Genomic DNA, 19,057 nt, shown 5'->3' on the forward strand with positions numbered 1-19,057 from the left:
AAGCAATTGGCGTTGTTTAAGGTGGGTTGACACGATCAAAGTACTTTGATCAAAGTAAGCGCGCGCATTCACCAATAGGGAAATATTTTTAGGGAAATGTGACGTTTTGGAAGAAGTTGTTTTTGTTTACAGGGAATATGTTTATTTTGAACCCTTCTTTCAAGAAATCTGGACGTACTAAAAGGATTTGAAAACTTCTCTATATTATCGGGTAAGTGAGAATTTCAACGTTTATAATCAACTATATGTGCTTTTAAAATGATTTTATGGTTATTATTTTAAATACTTAGACTAATTTAAAACATATTGATATATATTGTACTTATATATCAACACCATCTTTGAGTAAGTAGTAGATTACTTAAAGTATTTCTGAACTCTGTAATCTCAAAAAAAAAAAAATAAATAACTGTGAACCTTATATTATTCTTTATATTTCAGGTCTAGTAGTTTATTTATTCGCGATCGTTTTTTGTATAAATAATTTTATATTGCAGTTGGAAAAAAAATGTAAACTGTTTTTCAGCTGCCATTTTATGATTTATTACTGTTCCTTCCTTTAGTGATACTTTGAATTCTTGATATTTATACAAGGCTATTTTCTCACAAAATTAAGTGTTTATAACTTTTGTTTTGGATTTGTTTATGTCAGTATTCAATCGAAGACTGGGTATTAGAGAAAAGTGTGTGTCTGGGGCAAATTTTAATGTTTATTGGAATATTTTAAAACTACTATGTATCTAATAAGAAATCGTAGTTTTCTTGTTCTACGATGAAGACTTTCTTATTTCTCTTTGTTTAAATACTATCTCAGTACTTGTTTATCACAAATATGATTACAAGAAAAGCAATTATTAATTTAAAAACTACGTTATCTTGATGAAACGTTGTGAAATATCGGTTGATTACGTTGTGAAATATCGGTAATTTCTTAAAAAATTGGAGTGCTGTTTCTCAACCTAATCCAATTAATGGAAAATAAGTTCATGATATTTCAATTCTCAGTTTTCTGGTGAAATTAACGCTAGCTTTATTTGTATATGTTCTTTACTTGATTAAGTAGTTTGAATTTTTTTTTCCAATTAGGTGTGAATAAGATCATTCTATATTGTCAATAAGTAATTTGAACAAAAATAAAATTTATTGAAATAAGTTACTTAAAACCAACTTATATTATTATATTATATGTGAAATTTATTTCCAGGTATAATTTATATCTTGTCTATTGAAGTCCCCTTAGCCATCACAATCCAGTTATGACAATTATTATTGATCTGGTTCAGATATATTTTGACATGTTTAGAAGGTAAGTGTAATGATCTATATAACATAAAATTATATTCAAAGCCCCAAGTTGCACTATTTGTATTATAAAGATCTTCTATTGTTTGCTTTTTTATTATGATCTATCTCATGAAAAAATTGTTTGCTGAATATAGTGAATTAAAGTAGTAGATCACAAAAAAAAAGTTTTGATAAAAAGAACTTTATACCATCTTAGATTGTCTTTTTGTCAAATTTGTAGTGGCTTTTTTGATAATTAGAAAAACATATTTATATCCATTTAACTTTTATACACGGTCTTTTATTGAGTTAATCTTTTAGTGGCCCATACTAAAGATTGTAAAATAGAACTTTACTGAAATGCATAAAAGTCTTTTTAATTTAAATCGATTTTTAATCGATTTAGTCAATTTTTAAACTTAGTGTTATGTATTAATTTACTAATTAAAATTATATTTTGGTCATTACACAGTTGAAAAATTTTTGCTATCTTAAAACTTAATATTTTTCTTTATACTGTAAAATTTTAATGCTCATATTGAAGGATGTATAAAATGTTTAAAAATTAACTCAGTTATATTTTTTTGCTATAAATTAATTCAATTTTTATGGTGATGAATTCTGGTCTAATACAAGTTTTTCATTATATTGTGTAGCAAATCTTGTTTATTAGAATTTTGTAGTTTAACATTTATTCATTTACCTCTTTCATTTGATTTCAAAAATTATTGATTTTAATAAACTGCAGAACATAGAATTTTTAAATGGCTAATTGAGAGGTCATGGGTTAAATATTGTACAAAATGTATAATGACCATATTTCCATTTCGAGAATTTCATATTGAAATCTTACATGTTTCTTATTGAAATTCTACTTTAAAATTATTTAATTAAATAAATCTTGAACTTGAGTACAAATATGAAGTTAATATTGATGTTAGGGAGTATTAACTAATTTATAGTATTTTTTTAACTCAACAGTTTTATAAAAATTGTCTTCATATTGATCTCTATCTATTATAAGTTGTTCAGTAAAAATAAATTAATACTGGAAAATGTTAAAACTTTTATTCTACACTAAATTATAATTTTGAAATTTAAAATGGCAAATATTTTGATTATTCGTCTGCAGTATTGCCTTTATTTTACTTTAGGACAAATTACATATCTCTTGTATTCATAATTTGCCCTTTTTAAAATTAGTCTGATATATGTCTACAGATCTGAAAAATATCCTCATTTTTGTCCTGATTTTTTTTTTCTGTGATCCACTATGAGGTCTTAAAAGTGTATGCTATTTCATAAAAGTTTGAATGTTATTATAATAAATCATTTCTACATATGTTAATTTTCAAAACTATAATTCATAGAATATTTTTTTAATGTTTTTTTTTCTTGTAGTTTTTATTGATTTTATGAAAATTGACTTTTATTGAAATATTTTTATTGAATTTAAATTTTAAATGATAAAATAATATTTAATTATAAAAAATGTTGATTGACTGAATTAATTCTTAAAATAAAATGACTTTAACAATTTTTTACCTGTTGGTGCTTTTGTATTTTTTGTATATTATTTAGACTAGATAAACTAGAAATGACTAGATATACTAGAAATGCAAAAAGCTTATTATCAATGCATATCTCTTGTAGCTTCAAAATTTTGCACTGGAATTTCACATATAATTTTTAATTAAAAATGACTTTTTTTTTTTTTAAGAAAGAAAAGGATAGTAAGCAGAATTTTTTCTGTGGTATGATTGTTGTTCCATAACTGGTAGCAAGGAAGTGGTTGCTGGGTAATTCTCTATAAATATGTTAAAATAATGTAAATTAATAATTCACTTTTTTTTTCTATGAAAGAAATTAACAAGTTATTTGTTGAATATGTATTTTAAAAAGGTCTTGATTGCTGTATTTCCTAAGTTTGAAGTATTATTTGAAATTAATATTTTTAACAAATTTTTAAGTTATATATCTTATTCTCTAGCAACCCTCAGCACCTATAAATACAGAAAATATTATTTCTCTCTCAAGTACTCTTGGTCAAGTTATATATTTTAAAATTAACATCTGTAGTGTTGTTTGTAAGTATTAAGTTTCATTTTTTGGTATTTAAATGGTTTTTGTTATTTAGCAAAAAAGCTTAAAACTTATAATTCATATCAATCCCTCATTCATAGTGATTAAGAATATTTCAGGATGATTGCATTATTATTTAGGTAGATATTATTGTATGTGTAATAAGAATATGTTCTGACAAAACTTCATGCATATTTTCTTACTTATTTCCTTTTTGTGAGAGGATGGCATCTTTTGTAATTTATGAAGTTTGTTTATTTTCTAAAGATGTATTAATGAGTGATATAATTTCCTCCTATAGAATAGTTTAAAAATATGTGTTGTTGCTTAATGGACATAAACTTCATAAGAAAATGTTAATTATTCCTTTAAAAATTTCCTATAAAAATCCTTAAAAAATTTTCTTCCCTGGTAGATTCTCCTGTGTCTCATAACAAAAACCTAGAAACTTCTGACACAATTTTTTTCTTGCTCTTATTACCTGAAAACAGCCTTGATTTCAATGTATTGCACTTCTTGTTCCTAACACAAATCATCTTGATAAAATGTTAAAGCTTATTTGAGAGCAGAAATGGAAACTGATCATCTGTTGTTTTAAAACTCCATAAATGGGCCTTGTATAATTTGGGTTAACTGTCTTCTATTACTACTAGTTTATTGTCTTATAAAAACAATTATGTACCTTTTTTATAAGTTTCACTGTGATTTGATAGATAAAGCCATAAAATTTCTCTAAGAGTTTTGCAGATTTAGAATTTCATCAAATTCCATTTAAATTAGTTCCTTAGATTAGATTGTTTCATTTACTTAAATAAGTTTAGTTACTTATTCTTAGACTGTTTTCCATTTTAAAATTTGCACCAATTAATTATTTCTGCCATATGGCGGCAGATTGATTGCTTCATTTTAGCATTATTATATAGTTTACTTGCGTTTTATTAAGATAATTATGAAATATTTAATTTTTATTGAAAATCAATTTATAAAAATATACATGAATTTAGAGTTCCAATTACCACAGTCTAAATGCCAAAAATTTTTTAAACCATTATTAAACTTAACTTGAAACTTTTTATGCTACTTTAATTTATGATTTTTATCTTGTATGCTACTTGTTATTTACATATAAAGCAGTGCATTCATTGCTGTTAGATGCCAAGTATCTTGAGAGCCTTATAGCTTGTATGTATGCATGCTAATGATTTCAGGTCACTTAATATAAACACAAAGTAATGTTTTTGCTTAGGATTAAAAGCTTTTTTTATAGGGTTTTCATGTTATAAGTTAAATTAATTGTGTGTACCCATATTTACTGACACTGTGGGAAACAAATTTTGACAATTATAAAAATGAACTAAATCCTGCATTAAAGCTTATATGTGATTTTAAGAAAAATATTAGTTAATGATACTTTAAAAATTATTGAGTGATAAAAGAAATAAAATATATGGCTCAAATATTAAATAAAATATATACAGTAGGCTCAAACAGTAGGAGTTAAACTTCATGTATTTAAAAAAAAATTATGTTCAGTCCTCTCAACTGTGAGATTTCAAATTAAAAATTTGGTTTAGATATGGCCTTAGCATTCATTCCCATATGCAATCCAATAAGGCAACCTACACTCATGATATTCTTAATTAATTCTGTTTTTCCTGAAATTCTATTGTAATGTATAGACCTCTTTCTATCTGATTAAATTTTATGGTTTCAGCAAAAAAGTATTTTATAGCATTTAAATAAAGTAATTCTCATTCAGGAACTTTTTAAACTGTTATAACTCTTCTAAATAATTTAAGCAGTTCTAATAATTTTGTAAATATACAACATTCATAAATGGGGAAATCTATTTATAATGCTCTGAACAATGAAAATTTTAAATCTACAGAAAAGTGCTGATATTTGTAAAACAAAATTTTAAAAGAAAAATAAATTTGAGTGGAGTTCAGTTGTAGTAGAATATGTGCTATTAAATAATCGAGCTGTGTGCAAATGTGCTACTAAAACTGAAAAAGACATTTACCAAATGTAATTTTTATGAAGTATGGCATTCATATTTTCAAACTCTTTACACTATATTTAGTTAAAAATTTTGTTATTTAGTAACTATCACACAATGTTTTATTTTGATTATACAGTTTTTTCTGCGATTAGGGCATACATTTAAATGTTAATAGAAACAAAAATAAGATTTAAATTTTAAATGCACTTTGTATATATATATATATCTTTTTTTAATTCAATTTTTGCTTTCATTTTTCTTAGGTTGAAAAGTTAAAGCATATTTAAGTTGTCTCGTGATGAGTAAAAAATGCTTATGTTGAGAACGGAGTTTGTAAGTGGCACTGCATGTAGCCACTAAAGTTATGACATCATTATTGTTCTTGATCACCTAATAAAATGACACGAGCGTCAACGGCTCGCGATCTTGTTATCGTTTTTCCTTTAATAAACGTTTTTTGTGAAATGAACCTGAATTATATTTCAACTAACAACACAACCGCATCTGGTAGAGCCAGCCGATAGATTTATGAAGTTATTTTAGTGTTGTTCGCAACAGCTTATTTTTAACTATAGAAAATTTGTTTACAGGTTTTTTTTTTATTACAATGAAAACTTTTATTATTTTATTAATGTATCAAATGACAATAAAAAGAAACAAGTAATAAAACATCTCCAGATTTGATTTGTTTTGTGTGACCTTCATTCATGTTTGGGTTAAACGTATAAATGTATAATTTTTTTTCTCTTAATAAATTACTACTAAATAACTTTTAACTCCTATTTTTTTTTTAAAAAAAATAGTCTTCAAGCCATTGCCATTTGTTTTATGTACAGTAGGTTAATATGAAGAAAGATTGATAATTAAAAATTCGAATAATCAATATGTGAGAAAGTGTCCTTCAACCAAGTGTATATATAATACAAAACTTCAGTTTAATGAATATATCTCTTTGGGAGAGCCAAAATAGCCTTAAATGTTTTACATGAATTGCCAAAAACTTATTGAGTAAGTGTTATTTGTGTTTTTGCTTCACAAATGCTTAAGATAAACTCTTAAAGTAATAAATATTAATAGGTTATAATAAAAATGTTAAATATTTTCCCCTAAGCAGACTAATGCTTTCCTGCTCCAATAAGAACTGCATTATGTGTTACAGTTGGATTTTTTTTTGTAAGAATTCATACCATTTTATTTGTTGCATGATTTCTATATTATTTTTTACTTAATTTTGGTTTATCACATTTTCACTTCTCATTGCAAAATGCCTGAAACTCAATCTGAAATATTAAAAAAATCTGTCTTACTTCGAAATAATGATCTAAGTACACAGAACATGTGAAGCAATAATGACAATTACTACAATTGAATGTTGAAAAAAAAAATTGTGTGTTAGACGTTGAAGCTTGTGAACAGTACTTTTAAGCCAAAAACATTAGACAAATATTTTAAAGTACAATAAACCTGATTCAGTAATATAATGAATATTGTAATTTGGTGTAATGTGGTACATGTAACCTTATCATCTAACGCAAAGTAATGATATCTAACCTATTTTAAATTAAATACTGAAATTTAAAAATTTCTTTTTTTTTTTGTATATTAAAATGTTTCTTAAATTATAAGTTTTTGATAATTCAAATTTTTAAAAATTCGAGGTAGGCTCGGTTCCGTCCACCTCAATCTATTGAGACACTATTGTATATATATTTATTAGCATTGTCAGATAAAATGTGATGGGGAGACCATCTTACTCTTCCGTTTTATGTATAGATGTCTTTATTTATATATACATAACACAATGAAGAGAGAGAAAAAAGATATATAAGAAGAGAAATTTACAAATAAAATTAAGAATTAATAAGTTTCATTAACTGTCATAAGCTCCAATTACATCAAATCCATATAATGAAATAAAAATACAAAGAAAACAAGTAAAGAAATAAAAACGAATAATTCTTCAAAAATAAACAAAAAATAACTAAATAAATTTTAAAGGCCAGAAAACAAAAAGCTGAAAAGATATAACAGGGGTGATTGTATTCCAGCTGAACCTCAGAATCCTGGGTTTTCCTTATCATCTCACCAGGTCTAGAGATTAGGAGCAGGATATGTGATTTTTTCAAGACCAAAAAAAGAGAAGTATTCAAAATTTTAAAAGTGTTTAAAATATTACTTCCAATGGAAAAACGCTCAAAGTTGCAGTGAATCCTAAAGGAAGTGAAACTTAAGAAAAAATAGGGTACCAGCTTCAGAAACCTTTTCTATCGAGAGAGCACGACAGAAGTCAAAAATTGCTCTCTCTCTGTACCCCTAAGTCCAATATAATGATTCTTGTAAGAACTTAATTTTTTTCTTACATTAGTTACTATAGAAGTGATATTCTCTATTGGTAGGTAACTTAATTATAAAGCTTAGATCTAAAAATTATATCTTGAGTATGAAAAATTTATATCTAGTATATGAATTGATATCTTGCTGTAGAGTTTTTGCACATAAAATTTTCAGTGCTTTTCACTTTATGACACAATTGCCCCTGATTAGGACTGGGCGATATTAGAAATTATGTATCGTCAGTTATGCATCGCGATATAGCGATGTATCGCGATATAGTATTTTTGAATTTCATTTAATTGTAAGGCACAGAAAGTCAGATTTCTATCAAAACTTCATACTCAGATTGATTTAAATCAATTTATAAATTTGAAGATATATATGTTTTGCTTAAGAAAGATATTAAATAAATTGACTTCAATGTACAAATCTTACTTAATATTTATTGAAATGTTTGTTTAGAAATTCATAATACGCGTAAAACAAAGTGCTAAAAACTTTTTTTAAAGCATTTTTTTACAAATTAATATTTTCTTGTACTATTATCATAATAGTACAAGAAAATATTAATTTGTAAAAAAATAATTATGCATAAATAATTACTTAATTATTAAGTTCTATCGTAATGTTCAATTTCTAAATGAAACGTTAAAAATTATTTGTATGTTTAAAACAAAGTGCTAAATAAATTTTAGAAGGAAAAAAAAGCGCTTTTAAAGCACTATTTTTTATTATTATCATTTCAGTTTATTATAGTTCATTTACGTCACACTAGAGCTGCACAATGGGCTATTGGCGACGGTCTGGGAAACATCTCTGAGGATGATCCGAAGACATGCCATCACAATTTTGATCCTCTGCAGATGGGATGGCACCCCCGCTTCGGTAGCACGACGACCTGCACGCGAAGTCGAGCACTTTACGGTAGAACAGTTTAACGGGGACCAATACCGCACACCCTCGGTACCTACGCAGACTGATCCAAGTGGTCACTCACCCGCACACTGACCGCAGCCAATGATGCTTGACTTCGGTGATCTGCAGGGAACCGTGTTTTAACGATCAGTCTACTGCGGGACCTTATCATTTCAGATAAATAATTAAATTAAATAATGACCGAATTATGAACGAAAAACAAAATAAGATTTAATTTCTTAAAAATAAAAAAATTTTGATATTCCATAATATATTTAGCTAATTAACAAATAATATGAAAATAATATTTTTTAACAAAAATTATTATACTCTCTAATAAAACGAAGTGTTAAATGATTTTAAAAAATGAATAAAATACGCAAACCGTTCAAATTTTTTTGTATAAACAAAGTTGATTGACATATGTCCAAATCCAAATGACAAAAATAAATTTTGTTTTAACTTTATTTCTAAAAATAAAAGCAACAAGATTTATAAATTTAAAATCAGTAATAAAAACTCATTAAATTATTAGAAGTTTCATCCAAAAAGTTTTTAATAAATTAAAAGAAAGTAAAAAAATAACCTAACAAATTCAATTCTTCATGGGCGCCTAAATTAGATTGCCGATAATTTTCACATTTAAAAATAAAAAGAAGTTTTTTTAAAAAAAAAAACTTCTAAATCTGTGCCCCATAACATGAAGAAGGAGAAAAAAAATAGAGAGAATTTGAAAATCGATTCGATGTTTTCTAAGAAAGGGCGTGCACAAAATAAAAAATATGACACCCCGAATAACTTTTCATTAAATAATCAGATTTCCCGTATGTGATAGTGGGTCAAATCTTAAATGCTCTTTGCTGATTAATTCAAACGATGTTTTAATTATACAATAAATTACGAATTCAGACAAAGAAACGTACTCGCTCTCAAAAACATGGCTTATTTTTGCTGATATATAATTCTGACCCTCAAAATATGGATGTTATGGCTGGAAAATATGGTCTCAAAAGGTTACATAAGAGGGCAGTCTAAAGTTTCGACCTCTTAACCTAAATTTCACCCTTTTTGCGTATTTCGCTAAATCTCGAGATATTTTTATGGAATCAAAAGATTATTTTGTATGTAGTTATAAAATTAATTAATCCAAAAATAATTTGATTAATAAATAGTTTTTATAATTATTTTATCTAATAGTAGACGAAAAATTTCTCTCTTGTAATATGTACAAGTTCTTACATCATTATTAAAGTCTGTAATTTTAAATATCAGTGTACAAAATTTGAATAATGTCTGAGTTAATAAATTATAAAAAAGTAATGTATTTAAAACTTCATTTCTCGAAAACTATTCCACCAATTTCATTTGAATTTTGTATTTTTTCATTTAAAATTACAAACTTAACCATAATACCTTACAATTTAAATTCCCGTCATTAGATGAAATGCATTATAATACTAAATATTTTACAAGAAATTATATTCGAATAAAGGAATTTTATAATTGTGTACAAAAACCATTTTGATTCACTTGTCAATTTCTCGAGATAAAGAATTAAGATAAAAGGGTTCAAACTTTTAATCGCTCTCCTGTATAAATTATTGGAACAATATTTTTCAGATTGTGGTTAACCAGACCATATTTCAAGAGTCAAAATACCAAATCTGTTGAAAAAATTTAAAAAATAAAATATGTTTATTCTGAAAAAGTGCTTTTTTTTTTTGCTGATTTCATCACTTTAAACGTCGTTAACATCAATTAATTAACATAATTAAGGTTAAGTTCATCTTCGTCAATCTTAAGCAGACTATATCGAATATATATGTTCTGTAATACAGGGTGTCCCAGGATTATTGGAGAAAACTTAAAGGTTGGTAAGAGGCATCACAAGGATCAAAAATTACATAGCTACCCGTGGTCGGAAACGTCATGGGATTGGGAAAGAAGTATGATAAGTGAAACAAAATAACACAAGACTAAGATCTTCTGAGATGTTTATTGGTTAAAGATATTACATGTGTTGTGGTAGATAAGTGAAAATGTCACCATCACTGCTAACGATGCATGCGTTCACACCATCAGGCCAGGGATTGGGGAACTTGTAAAAGAGTAGCCGATTCTTTCAACCAGATCCATTTCAGAATCCACAGGTGTTACGTACACAGCATTTTCCATTGCATCCCAAAGAAAGAAATCCATGCTGCTTAAATCAGAAGAGCGTGGTGGCGGAACCAGATGCACACTTTGTTCGACTTGAACGGTTTCTGTTTACATTACAGATAATTTATCAAGCTCTACTACTTTAAATTATTATGAAAGGAAGTTTTAAATTATTGTCATCGAATTTTTAGTGTGTACTCTCCTTTTGGGAGCAGAAACATGATAAATGAAGTATATTTCGGGAAAAACTTGAAATCAGGTTCTCGCTTGCATCTCCGAATCGACAAAAGCAATTCTTTACGTGTAGTGTGAATGGTCCTTGGATTGCGTGAAAATAGGCTTTACTTAATATTGTGACAGAATTCTTACGCAAATTATGTATATAAAAGTATGAAAGGTCAGTTTCTCTCATTTTCTTCAACACACATGTCTTCTGTTGTGTTTAAGTTTTAAAAAAAACTAAAAATTTGTCTGTACTTAATTGTAACCATCATAATCAATTCATGATCTAGCTATTTCTCTGCATGAAAAAAAAACAACCTCTTTTAACGCTTTTGCAAAATTGACCCTAATCAATTTTAGTATTCTCTCCCAGATGTACGTCATGGGTGACAATCAATTACCGATACCCACAATTGGCACAATTATCGCTGTTTGAATCAAAGTAGAAATTAAAGTTGAACACCCTTCAAAGTAAATTACGTCACATCAAAGTAAGAGACAATTACAAATACAGGGAACTTTTCATATATTTATTTAATTTAAAAAACAATAATTTTCCTCTTTTCATTAATAGAATTACAGGGTTGGTTAAACTGCTTGTATAAATGTCTAATAAAATATGATTTTATTTTTTAAACTTCATTAAATAATTTTAAAATTGGAAAGAAATTTTAAATTCACAGAGGCCGAGATTATTCATTTGATATATCATACTCTCAACAACAGTGCCTGACTTTTTTCCCCTTCGCATTTTCCCTTTTCCCTAAAATTTCGCGGTTCCCATTTTTGTTTTATTTACTTTTATGACTTACTTTGATTGCGCGCGCCTACTTTGATCAAAGTACTTTGATCGTGTCAACCCGCCTTTAGAGGAAGCCATTTTCTGTATTTGTCTGCGCGGGATTTCATATTTTATCATCATGAAAGTTTTAATTACAGGTAATTCTTATTAATTAAAGATTTATAATATTAGTGTACGTTTCATAGCAGTATATAAAAAAATTGCATGAAATTTTTAAAAAGATTAATGAATTTTATTAAATATCTGTGAATACCACGCGTTAGATTTTAAAGTAAATAGTTTGTAAAATGTATGTATTTTAAGAAAATCGTTATAAAAATTCATTTATCAAAGTTTTTCTCTGCTTCCTTAGAAATTCTTTGTTTGATCTGCCGAAATTGTGTGAAGCAGTTTAGTAATGAAATTTCATTTAGTTGAATTACTTGATTTATGTTTATTTTAGTGACATAATACAGAGGTATCTTTTTTTTTCTATGAAATATATTGCTAATTAAAATTTATTATATATAGAAAGATTAATATTGAATTTTCTTAAAAATAGTGAAGAGGGTTTTGATCATGTCTAAAATTTGTTTCAATTTTATTGTAAACTAATCTAAAAAAAAATTCTGAGAGAAATGGAACAAATTTAGATAATATTTATCATTTTCATTCACAGTTACTGCATTCATTATTATTCTTTTAGGTTGTCTTAACTATTGAATAAATTATGAGCATGCATACTTTCAAAAAAATTTTTTATTCTATAGGTGTATCACAATTATGTGCAAAACAATTTGTACTCAATAATTTGTTTTATTTAAAATACATAATACAAATACTATAATAAATTAGAAGATAATTCAGATTAGCAAATCTTAAATTTAAGTTATTTTTATTGGATATTAATATGAAATTGAATTTTTTCAATTATTTAACTTCTCAAACTATATCTATAATTGTATTTTTTTCATTACCCTAAGATTTTTGACAGTTTACGTGGACAATGTAAAGCAAACTTTTCATATTTCTTCTTTCTCTTCATAAAATACTTTTTAACTAGGTGATTCCTTGGAGAAGTATTTGGCTAATGGGATATCGATGTTTGCACACCCTGGAATCGGTGTGGACAAATTAAGTGTGCAGTTGTGAAGGGACGATTGTGTTTTTGTCATAATTCATGTTGGTAAGTTGAAATGTAATTTATTTACATATTTAATGATTATGTATCTAAACCATTTGTTGGCATTGTTAGTATCTTGTGTAACTATTCTAATTCAGATACTTATTTATTTTTTTATTAATATTACTTATGGTTGTGCTATAAAATAATAATTTATTTTGCTTTTCTTAAAAATAAAGGAACTAATGATGTGCAATTGGGTACAATGCCCAACTTTAAAAAACTGGCTTGTGTGGTTAATAAAATTTGTGGGGTTATTGGGGAGATTTTGTTTGGTTATCTGTGGAAGAATAATTCTGGGTAGCCAGCCGCCAGGAACTAATAAAAAGAGAAGGGAACTTAGAAGGTATAACTCGTAACCACCCCCGGACAACTATCTACATGTGTTTTTTTTATTTTTTTTTTTATTAAATTTGCAAGTTTAAAATCTGTTTAGCACCTTGGCGATTGTAGTTGGCACGGCAGATCACAATACAGAAATATTTCTGAGTTGTTTTTCTCGAACGAAGAGTTTAGAAATCTCTTGCTGAAAGATCAGCGTATGCATCAACATTTTGTTAATCTTGAAAACGTCACTATAAAGCGATTCAATGAAGTAATTAAAACTATGTGAATTTTACTTGGGCTAATGTTCTGTGAATCAGCTTTATCTGTGGATGAATGTATTGGTTAAGATCACATACATTTAAACTGCCAGGGCCATATTCAACTGGCAAACATCTTTGAAGAATGCATAGCAAAGTTGCTAAAAAAAGAAGTGTATTTATACACAACTTAATATACTAATAATATAAAAATATTGTAATCTTGTCTTGACATTTAGCCAGATAACCAGAACTCATCCCATACAAATAAGAAAGAGTAGTCACAGTCAGATATCTGTTTAGAAGAGATTTGGGTCCGTTAACGAACTATTCACAAAATATCTTTTCATAAAAACGGACATTTCACAAAATAATTTATCCTTTACTCAGACCCTTCACAAATTCGTTTATCTTCATTATTGTTTTGTTAATCGAATAAGCCCTTCCCGGGGGGGGGGAGAACGACAGATGTAATCTAAATAAATTTTGTCTTCGGCAGACACTTCTTCCTTTATTCGTCCAAAATGAATATTCTGCGTTCAGCAGTATAGGCAAAATACCAAATATTTGTATGTTGCATCTCTAATTTAGTAGCAGCAATTGCTGTTTATTTTTTAAATTTTAATTTTTTTAATTATAATTTTACAGTGTTGGACATAATCTTGTAAGTCTTTACAATTTAAAAACTCCTTGAAAAAGTTTTTTTTTTTTTTGCAATAACAGACCCTATTTGCACAAATTCACAAAAGCAGGACCCTGGTTGAAAGAATGTGACTTAACGTTTATTTTATATTCACAAATTACAAGTAATTTTTTTCCAATTTTACAAATACGGACCTTTTACAGAATGTCTGGACAGATCCCTGACAGTACTTGAACAGATTTAGTACTATGATGCTGTAAAGAAAAATATTCAGTAGAGAGTGTTATTTTCTAATATTCTTATCTGTGCTACTTTACACAATGCAGAAAATTTTTTAGATGCAATAGAATATTTTATGACTAGTTCTCTCTCTCAATGATTCTGGTTCTACCCTTAAAGGACAGAGGGAAGATTGTTTAGAGCATTGTACCTGAATTATAAATACTCTTCCACTTTAAATGCCTTTGGTAAAATATACTAAATGAATAGTGCTAATAACGCTAATGAATAATGCCAATTGCTATTTCTAAATAGCAATGGGTATATGTTCAACACTAAAAGAGATTATAAAAAATTTTAGATTGCACGGAGATTGATCTAATTCTATTCTTTGTTAGCTTAAATGAGATCTAGACTTAACAGAAGTTAATATGAGTGTCTCAGTTAGTATCTTTCTCTTTTATTACTATAATGTTTTGATTATTCGGAGAATTGTATATTTTTAACAGTGGCATTATACCTTAATCGTTGTGAGTTTTTTTTCCCCCAACTGTATTGTTATAGTATGGATTGTTTACTGTTAGTACAGCACTGTTTATAAATTATTACAGTATTAATAAAATAATTAAAGTCAGAATGAATTAAATGATCTTTTAATGTTTATCAGTATTTGTCTTTAATCACACCGTGGTTAAGGAAAAGACAGTGCCCTACCAGTTAGTATATTCCTCTTTTATTAATAATATATATTCTTTTACTTTGATTATTTCAAAAATATTTATTACTTTTGTTTTTATCAGTGGCATTTATTGCATTCTAAATAAAAACTAATTTAATGTTTGATCTAGATACTAATAAGTTTAGAAAATTAATTTATGATTTTATTTTTTATTCTTGTAAAAGGTTTAGAAAATAATATTCATTAAGGAACTGGTGATGTCGACAGAATTTAGATGATTAGATACTAAAAAACTGGGAACAGTGCAATCAAACCTGAACAATGGACAAACACATCAACATTTACTGGCTCATCATTAAAAGTCAGCGTGGGGATAACACAACATGCACATTCCATGATCCATCATGGACTCGTGCCTTTAAGAAGCCTACGTGGCTGTCTCTAGGGTAAACGGTGACTCAACAGTGCACACACCAACTGAACAATTGGCTGTGGGGTCATTTATGTTGTTTAAAGAAAATATAATAAAATCTGTGCTGTGACTAACTATTAAATGCTGTGATGTAATGTCCTGTGATTGTCTTGTTCTTAAAGCCATTAGTCTTTATATGTAAACCCTGATTGATGCTGCAATAGAAATATTAAATAATATTAATCAGACACTTTCCCTCTCTTTCAGATGTAAGTAACCTGACTAAATTGGGGATCTGCAAAAAGAAAAAATCGAGCAACAAAGCTAATGTTGCAATAATTTACACTCCTTTTTTATGTCTTGATTTTAATGTGACAGATGTGTCAAATCCCCGAGTATGAGTTTGAGTGATGCTTCCTCCCAAAAGAGTTGTGAGACCACTCTGAAAGTGTCACAAGTATGCCATATGCGTGGAAAAAGATGGATATGCCAGATTTAATAATAATAAAAAAAATTCTGTTAATCTGTGCTTATAACTTAAAACTTATACTTCTGTGCTAAAAGTTCTTTCACTCTGTAATTCAAATTGATTCAAACTAATGTATGCAATCCTTTATTAGATTCACAATTTGAAGAGTTGTGCTTTTATCTATATACTTAACCATTGGTTGAAATCTTAACAAGGTATCTTGATTACAATATTAATTTGAAGCAACTTGTTCTCTTCTAGCTTTTGCCTGGATTCTGCTGATGATTCATGTTTGTCCCGGGGAATGGTCTCACAGCATTGTCTGCTTAAAGCTTTTCTGTGAGATATATTTACCAGGACTTGATTTTCTACAATGGTTTATGCAGAGTCTCATTTAGTTTGAAGAATATCTCTGTACCGTAACAAGATAATATTTCAGTCATTGATTTTGCTATATGTATTAAATATAATTGTATATTTTTTAAATTCATAAAAATAATTAAGCTCTTTATTTTCCGGCACGGTTGTCAGTTATTAATATAACTGAAGTCTTTGATTGGATTCTGATCCACTGTAGAATTTTAAAGTAACATGATTTCTATTTTTTTTATCTAGAAAAATGCTTTTATTTTACAGCTGACTAAGCAGACAATAGCATAGCTGCCAACTGTTCAGAATTTTTCGGATTTGTTCCTAATTTTTAAATCCAATCTGATATTTTTATAAAAATTCTGAATTTTCATAAAATTTTTGATTTTAAACCAATCCTTTTTTCTGATCGCCACAAGCATGCATCCTGTGATTATTGTGCTAAAGTAATTTTTAGTAGCTTTTTATTGGAAAATATTATTCCCTGTCTGTTGCTGATTATTTCACTAAATTATTATTTTTGGAAATTTTTTTTTTTGTAGTATTTAAACACTTGCATCAGAAATATTTGTTTATGATGTAGATTATTATTTACCAGTGTTTTATAATTTGGAGATAAATAATTATATATTAATAGGTAATGTTTGTTTTTAATATATTATACCGGTATTCCTAATTATAAAACATTAATATTATAAGTTTCCCACAAAAGATAGTGTTTATAGTTTTGTTTTACTAATTTACATATTTAAATGTGTCTATTAATGTTATGATTTAATAATTAAATTTTTATCTTACTCTCGTAATTAGTGCGTATAATTTTGTCGCATATAGTGTTCCTCATTTTTGATTCATAAGGTTGGCAGCTATGCAATAGTTATAAAGAAAGACTTAGCTGCTCTTTTTCTCAGGATGATGCCACTGATAGTGGTCATAGACCTTATATGATTGCATCTGCAAGCACCTTCATAGAGTCAAGCTAGCTACCATACTCTGTCTATTGTGTAAGAACAAAAACAAATATACGTGCTTCAAATTCTCAGATCCAACTTGAATAATTTTTTTTTTTCTTCCTTTTTTATACTTTTTACATATGCTGTACTCTTACCACTAAAAATAAATATATTCAAAAGAAAATTTATCTCATTTATTTATTCTTTCTTGAAGATGTATATCAATAGAAAGATACTATTTTATAGTACATATGTATCCAAGATGCTACTACTATAACACTGCAACTATTTCAGTTTAAATGAATCTCAAGTTAGAATTTAATGCTACTATATTTAATTAAAATTTTGAAAATACGTCCAATAGTACGTTTAGAAGTTATTTGACTAAAATATTGATAAGTATTGTACAAGGGCTAGCTCTTGACCTGAGAAAAAAACAAGAGTTTCGGGAAACGAAAAGCGTTAGTTAACTTATTTTTAACGAACTGTAATTCAACTTTTTTTTATTTTCAACTAGCTAAATATCCACTCTTCGAACAGGATTAATAAAATCAAAAAAACAATAACTCGGTACTGAACAACCCAATGAAATCGTGGACAAAACTGAACGGTATATACTGACAAAATTAATAAGCAAAAACATAACAAAACCTGTTTTTTGTTGTTCAGCCCATTAAAATTGAGATTAACTGTATTCAACATTACTAGGCATAATATCGAAATTAACCATTAACTTGGAATTTTTGTAAATAAGTAATTTTTTTAATTTATATAATAGGAATTACCCATATTAATTAAGCATCATTGGCGACAATAATAGTATGGCGCTTGTTTACGATTAATCTATACGAATAAGTACCTGAACTCCATAAATGTTGCTTTTTGTAACATAATGGCTTACTTTTTAGTATTTCAATATGCATCTATTACATTACTTAAATGAACTGAGCGTCAGCATTAACACTTTGACTCAGAATTTTCATTGAATATATTTTTTTTCATTATTTCTTTGTATTTATTCATGTCAGGATAGGTGAGAAATAAATTTAGAAGTTTAATAATATTTGGTCAGATGAAATATAACGTGAAACACCATGTCTTTTCCTGCATAAAAAGTCAAATATTTCAAACGCGGTTCACTTCCAAACAATTTAACTAATATGCAGTTATTTAAATCTTAGCGAAACAGTTATTTATAATTGAAACTTCTTTAATTTACAAAATCATTAATACATTTTTGAATATGAATCAAAAAAAGATTTTTCCAAACTAATTATTTTGAATTTTATATTTCAGTAAAATATATAATTCCGTAATCTAACAAATATTTTTTAGCAGCTGTTTGACTTTTTATTTTTAAAGAGAGAATACCAAAAAAATATATATATTCTTACTAGGAATTAAAAGGCCAGAGAAAAAGAAAAGAGGGACAGCTGTTAATAAAACTGAAGTAATTTTCTACGTTTTTCCTAAGCAAATTAGTACCACTTTCCCATTAATTTTGCCTTTCATTGCAAAAGAATTTTTTTTTAATTTTAATTACCGCTGTTTTTAAATTATTTACTTATACCGAAACACATTTTGACAGACGTGACAAATTAAATACGTGATTTCAGATAACTTCAGAGATAATTTGGTGACATAGTGCTACCACGTAAATTTTTTTTTTCATTGTTGTTGTTTACGTCGCACTAAAGCTGCTCAATGGGCTATTGGTAACGGTCTGGTAAACATTCCTGACAATCATCTGAAGACATGCCATCACA

At 27.3% G+C, this 19,057-nt stretch overlaps 2 long non-coding RNA genes across 2 annotated transcripts; both read left to right on the top strand.

Annotated features, from left to right (window-relative positions):
* Window positions 1–18: 18 nt before the first annotated feature.
* LOC147816483 (uncharacterized) lies at window positions 19–5,833 on the top strand. Its single transcript, XR_015434498.1, has 5 exons — window positions 19–211; window positions 1,205–1,306; window positions 3,005–3,083; window positions 3,275–3,371; window positions 5,632–5,833. It is a non-coding gene; the product is annotated as an uncharacterized LOC147816483 (long non-coding RNA).
* A 5,968-nt stretch (window positions 5,834–11,801) lies between these two features.
* Window positions 11,802–15,914, top strand: LOC147816484 (uncharacterized). The gene is made up of 3 exons (XR_015434499.1): window positions 11,802–11,938; window positions 12,844–12,966; window positions 15,768–15,914. It is a non-coding gene; the product is annotated as an uncharacterized LOC147816484 (long non-coding RNA).
* The last annotated feature ends 3,143 nt before the right edge of the window (window positions 15,915–19,057 follow it).

This window comes from Parasteatoda tepidariorum, chromosome 1 (assembly GCF_982258835.1).
Source record: "Parasteatoda tepidariorum strain Cologne lab strain chromosome 1, Ptep-v5.0, whole genome shotgun sequence".
NCBI lineage: Eukaryota > Metazoa > Arthropoda > Arachnida > Araneae > Theridiidae > Parasteatoda > Parasteatoda tepidariorum.